Source organism: Lepisosteus oculatus, chromosome 2 (genome assembly GCF_040954835.1).
Source record: "Lepisosteus oculatus isolate fLepOcu1 chromosome 2, fLepOcu1.hap2, whole genome shotgun sequence".
In the NCBI taxonomy this organism is placed as follows: domain Eukaryota; kingdom Metazoa; phylum Chordata; class Actinopteri; order Semionotiformes; family Lepisosteidae; genus Lepisosteus; species Lepisosteus oculatus.
Genome location: NC_090697.1, coordinates 21,491,985 through 21,499,036, shown reverse-complemented (window position 1 = coordinate 21,499,036; position 7,052 = coordinate 21,491,985).

The following is a 7,052-nucleotide window of genomic DNA, read 5'->3' as shown; positions in this document are numbered from 1 at the left end:
ATATAGGACATTTTAGGCTAAAGAGATTCAGATATCATTGACTTAAAATTTTTATTGCAAATACAGTGCCTTGCGAAAGTATTCGGCCCCCTTGAACTTTTCAACCTTTTGCCACATTTCAGGCTTCAAACATAAAGATATAAATTTTTTATTTTATGTGAAGAATCACCAACAAGTGGGACACAATTGTGAAGTGGAACGAAATCTATTGGATTTTTGAAACTTTTTTAACTAATAAAAAAAATGAAAAGTGGGGCGTGCAAAATTATTCGGCCCCCTTGCGTTAATACTTTGTAGAGCCACCTTTTGCTGCGATTACAGCTGCAAGTCGCTTGGGGTATGTCTCTATCAGTTTTGCACATCGAGAGACTGAAATTCTTGCCCATTCTTCCTTGCAAAACAGCTCGAGCTCAGTGAGGTTGGATGGAGAGCGTTTGTGAACAGCAGTTTTCAGCTCTTTCCACAGATTCTCGATTGGATTCAGGTCTGGACTTTGACTTGGCCATTCAAACACCTGGATACGTTTATTTGTGAACCATTCCTTTGTAGATTTTGCTGTATGTTTGGGATCATTGTCTTGTTGGAAGATAAATCTCCATCCCAGTTTCAGGTCTTTTGCAGACTCCAACAGGTTTTCATCCAGAATGGTCCTGTATTTGGCTGCATCCATCTTCCCCTCAATTTTAACCATCTTCCCTGTCCCTGCTGAAGAAAAGCAGGCCCAAACCATGATGCTGCCACCACCATGTTTGACAGTGGGGATGGTGTGTTGAGGGTGATGAGCTGTGTTGCTTTTACGCCAAACATATCGTTTTGCATTGTGGCCAAAAAGTTCGATTTTGGTTTAATCTGACCAGAGCACCTTCTTCCACATGTTTGGGGTGTCTCCCAGGTGGCTTGTGGCAAACTTTAGACGAGACTTTTTATGGATATCTTTGAGAAATGGCTTTCTTCTTGCCACTCTTCCATAAAGGCCAGATTTGTGCAGTGTAAGACTGATTGTTGTCCTATGGACAGACTCTCCCACCTCAGCTGTAGTTCTCTGCTGTTCATCCAGAGTGATCATGGGCCTCTTGGCTGCATCTCTGATCAGTCTTCTCCTTGTCTGAGCTGAAAGTTTAGAGGGACGGCCAGGTCTTGGTAGATTTGCAGTGGTCTGATACTCCTTCCATTTCAAGATGATCGCTTGCACAGTGCTCCTTGGGATGTTTGAAGCTTGGGAAATCTTTTTGTATCCAAATCCGGCTTTAAACTTCTCCACAACAGTATTACGGACCTGCCTGGTGTGTTCCTTGGTCTTCATGATGCTCTCTGCGCTTTCAACAGAACCTTGAGACTATCACAGAGCAGGTGCATTTATACAGAGACTTGATTACACACAGGTGGATTCTATTTATCACCATCAGTCATTTAGGACAACATTGGATCATTCAGAGATCCTCGCTGAACTTCTGGAGTGAGTTTGCTGCACTGAAAGTAAAGGGGCCGAATAATTTTGCACGCCCCACTTTTCATTTTTTTATTAGTTAAAGTTTCAAAAATCCAATAGATTTCGTTCCACTTCACAATTGTGTCCCACTTGTTGGTGATTCTTCACATAAAATAAAAAATTTATATCTTTATGTTTGAAGCCTGAAATGTGGCAAAAGGTTGAAAAGTTCAAGGGGGCCGAATACTTTCGCAAGGCACTGTAATTCCTTACACTTATATAGCACTTTTATGAACATTCCACTTAAAGTGCTTTCCAAGTGTGTAGTTTTGCAAATGGTTAAGTTCATTCACAGACAAACATACTGTAAGTTTTTCACTTTGTGATGCAAATATAAATAAAGCATAAGTAGATTTTATGGTGATATCTCTGATAATAGAAAAATACAAATACAAATATTGGCGGTTTATCCTGCCTCAGGTGACTTTGAAATATGAAACATGTTAACAATGTACAGGATGTGGTCACCTAAAGCAGACACAAAAATGGTTATGAAGATAGGACTGAGAAACAAGTTTTTAACCAAGTAAAGTCTGGTATCCCAGATAGCAGAAGTCTGGTGCAATTTGAATGGTTTGAATTGTGAACAAGAAAAGGAAACTTCCTGTTAGTAGCCAAAGTTATCTGGACATTACAGCTGCCAACATGTTCTTATCGGCATATGTAATGGGAAAATTAATGGGTGCCTTTCAAACCTGTAAAAAATGTGAAGTTGAGCACAATCTGTGCCTAATGAAGCTATTTACCATGAGGAAAAGGAAAAGTAAGGGAAAATTAACCTTACTTCAGAAATAGAACTGGAAATGTGTATTGATACAGAATGCATTCAGAAGATTAACTCTTATGATTAATATGTACATTGAACAAGAATTTGAGGTTTTACTGACACAGCGAATTCAGAATGCAGCAGCTAGAATTGTTACTAGGAGCAGAAAGTACGACCATATAACACCTATACTTAGCTCTCTTGGCTTCCTGTCAGGTACAGGGCGGACTTCAAAATCCTTCTACTTATATATAAGGCTCTCAGAGGTCAGGCACCTGTCTATCTAATGGAACTTTTTAATGTATACAATCCAAGTTGCCTGCTTAGATCACAGAATGTAGGTCTTCTTCATATTCCACACATTAATAAAAAAACAGTTGGCAGTAAAGCCTTTAGTTACACGTCCCCTAGCTTGTGGAACAGTCTCCCACCCCATGTTCGGGATGCCGACTCAATTTCAGTATTCAAATCCAGACTGAAAACCTATTACTTCAGCCTAGCCTACTCACACCTCACATTATAGCCTGCTGCAACCATGGCTGCTGGTGCTACTGTACATGCCATTGTGTGTCTCTGTGTTGGCCCACCAGATAGATACATCTGTTCTGACCAAACTATACTATTCTCCTCCCCACATGTCCAGATGGCGCCCGGGCTGGGCACCATCTGAGTTGGATGCTGCATCACTGCCATGGATCCAAGAGGGACATCGTGGATATAGCTATCATTTACGAGTATTTTGCTGGTCTACAGAGATCTGCATGAAGTAATGACATACAGAAGACATGATGGATACCCTTATTAATGTATACACTATATTTCTATAAAATCCTTTGAGAATATGGGCATGAAAGCTATTACAATTTATCATACGGTATATAAAAAAACCTGCTAGATATTTGACTAAATTGTAATGCGGCTGTACAAAATGCATATTAAATTGAATTAACTTACCACCAGTTCATGAGATAGTTAAATGACAGCTTATTTGAGAATGTTAAATAAATAATAAATAATAGAAATGATTCAAAGTTAAGTGGAAAGCTAGATATGCATAATTCATTCATACTGTACATTTTAGATTAACGTGTCCATAGGCTTTCCACTTTGAACTGCATAATTTCCTTAATTCTCAGTTCAGCAAATCAGCAGGGTAGTGTGCACATCACCTTCTATTAAAGTCAAAAAAGTTATTTTGGAAGTGAAATAGGAGAGTGAGTGCATAAGGGTAGTAGTCAATTCTAAGAAGAAAAAAACATATACAGTACAACTATACATTTGTGCTGCTTTTCTTCATATTGTCAGGTCACAGCTGCTAGTGGTCAGATTCATTAACCCCATGATGTTAATCATTGCTATGGTCAGCGAGCTGATTCAGGTCTGATTAAAATACTTTGTGTCTGAGAATGGGCTGATTACGTCACAACAGTTTGGGGCAGTCATTTGAAACACTAATATAACAGTGATATGAAATCCCAGTACTAGAAGGTGCAGCAGGCTTTCTACTGGTGACTTTTCAATCAGCAATTTCTGAACACTTTCTTTTTTTTCATTTTTCATTTTGAGCAGGCAATTTGTTCAATTCAGTCATTTAAAGAGCATTTGAAATTAAAATAAAATCATTTGCTATCAATGATCACAGCTGGCCGTTTCCAACTTAATTCAATGTATCGCCACAAATGTATGATTTGTTGACTTATATAGAACCTGCTGGGTTATGTCTGTTTGTTTACAGTATTTTCTAACAATGTGGAATGTTTTGTTTTCCCTTACTTAAAAATAAATGATATCTAAATATCTAATCACAATGCCAACTTCTAAGAAAAAATACACTTTGGAAGTCTTCCTGAACCAAGCATATAGTTTCATCTTACAATGTCATAGCATCTCAAATGAGATACATTTTTATTAATCAAATTATGTTTGAATTATGTATGTATTAACACACACCATTCTAAGTATGACTACAAGTAATTTAAGTTGTTTTTCTCATAATATCACATTTTCTTACATCAGCATGCAAACTAAAAAAAAGGTTTTGCCAAGATGTATAACTGTCTGTCTCTTATTATATCCCATATTCAATCAAAAAATGAGTTCACAATGCAGTAATGATTTATGGGTGAGTTCAATCAGTAGATTCTGTGTGAAAGTGAAGGACTAATGTGGAATTATATGGGCTTAGTGTAGTTCTGGGGAGAGGACATTTACAGGGTACTGGTGTAGTTGTGTGGATCCCTGTAAGAGTGGTGTGAAATGATTATGTATTGGCAGTATGTAATGTTACATTTACAGTATTTGTAAAATGTAAAATGTTCTAATTTCTCAAAAATGTGCCTTACATACAGTACAAACTTGTATTGTTTGTATGTTTTGTACGTTTCTGTGTGTGTAAGTCAAAGATGCTTTGATGCAAGACAAATTTCAGAGAAATCAGATAATAAAGTATTATTGTATCATATAGTTCATGGTACAACACCTGAAGAAGGCTCCACGGCCGAAACGTTGTGCTTTCTTTCTTCTCTTTTCAGCATGGCATAAACCTATTACTTGTTCCTTATTGTATCATATGTCTGGTTGCCTTTAATACCCCTTGTCAGGTACAGCCAATACAGAGGAGCAGATATAGGTCATCCAGGTGTTAAGAACTAGAGGTTTCAGTGTTTGAGAGAGAAGCTTGTGTTGTGTTCACCAGTGTAACTAATGGAGAACTCTAGTCGACTGCTTCCACCATCCAAGTGATTCTTCAGGCCTTGGAGTATATTTTTAATCTTAACCTGTAAGAAAAATCAGATAATATTACAGACCTGGTATTTCAAACTCTAGTCCCGGACAGCCCCGGTCCAGCAGGTTTTGTAGGCAACCATTAAATCACCAATTTCTACAGCATTCACAAAAATGTACTTGAGATCAATTGGAACTGTTTTGCTAAATGAAGTAATTTACAGATCATTAAGGACAAGAATTAACTACCCTTAAGGACAAGGGCTCCCTTGATTGAACAAATTACTTACTGGTAATTGATTAAAACCTTATAAGGGTTCCTTATCTGAAGGATAAGTGAGTTAAGGTAAACTATAAAACTTATAGGATTTCCAGGTCTGAGGTTGGAAACACTTAAATAATAATAAATGGTGAAAATACAACATTTTTAATAACCTTCAGACAATTTAGATCTTAAAGACATTCAATATCTTTGCCTTGTTATTTTTGTGTATTAACTGTAATTTGTTAAAATAAAATTACTGGTTTGTTATATTTATTTAAGATTTAAATATCTTCATATTTTGTCAAATTGTGTCTTTTGGCAAAGGAGGTGAAGTGTCAAATAAATATATGTCAAGTAAATTTTGCTTTCCCCATGATATGAACCGACAGTACAGGACAGGAAATAAGACTACCCATTCACCAAATGTCTTCTTTTCTCTGTGATACATTTCTCCTTAAAAGCTCTCATGGTAAACTTGAATGTTTTCTTGCATGCACTAACTCAACATTATTATTTAGTATTATTATCAGAACATTACAATGTAATTCTGGATCAAGGGTTTTTCTATTTCAACCCTCTCAGATACCATTCCAAATATGACTAATTACAGATGAGAGAATGATGGTATACAGTGCATAATAAATTTAATTTGAAGAACTCAGTGAAAATGATCATAACAGAAAACAGGATTAAATATATTGCTGATTGGATCTTGATGTACATAAATTGCACAAGAATCTTTCTGAACCTCACAAAAAAGATCCCTAGCAGGACAGCAACTGAAACACACATCCCATCATCACAAAGCTTTTTCTCTTATCCACTCATTTTTAAAACTCCTAAGAGCATAGGCAGATGATTTAATGGAATTAAAATGTATTAACTTATTTAGATTTTTATCTCATCAGAATGAGATACAAAATTACTATATTGACACGATACTTTCCCAAAAGAAGATACAAATTCTGTTAAAAGCACAAAAAGCTACCAGCAGATGGTGCTAAATACTAAACAGTAATTTTAGTATTGAAACCAAGTAAAAAAAAAACTTAATAGTAATACATTTAAATATATTTTAAAAATAGCTTGTTCCACACACTCACAACTCTTTGTACAGTATAAAGAATTAATCCAGAAAGTCTATGGTACAGATTCAACAGTAACTAGTGATATTACAATGGGCTTTGATAACATATCATGGAGAGTAAATTACGCCTTGTTTTAATCAACGTTCTTTTGCCTTCTGGGGCTTTTTACTAACATGCAACTCCTGTCTGATGTTTGTAAAAAATAATGACAAAATAGAATTTGTGTGCGTTGTCAAAGGACGTTAGTTTTAACTACTATTGGACTTGGTGAGAACTAGATGAAGGTCAAGTATACCTAAATATGTTAAACAATAAACTCTTAAGAGGGTGAACTTAATCTTTCACCTAACTGTAGTTGGTTTAATTAAGGATTCAATAATTTATCTAATTAAGAATTGATTTGGGACTACCAACTACATGGTCCAATGGTACACCTTGTTACAACTAGGACTCTTTGAATCGGGGGGGAGGGGAGGCAACCACACTTTGAATCAATGTGAGCACTTGGATAACAATAAGCCAATAACATTGCTCCACTATTGGCAGACATCTATGTATCAACATCAGCTACATAATGTGTTTTTAAAAATCTCTAATTTAGCAAAACCTTACTATATATCCAAAGCACATTAGAGAGATTAGGTGACAAGCTACACATTAATTTAATGGAATGGGCATAAGCATGTTAATTAAGTTTTTTGCAGAAACACTAATTCATAG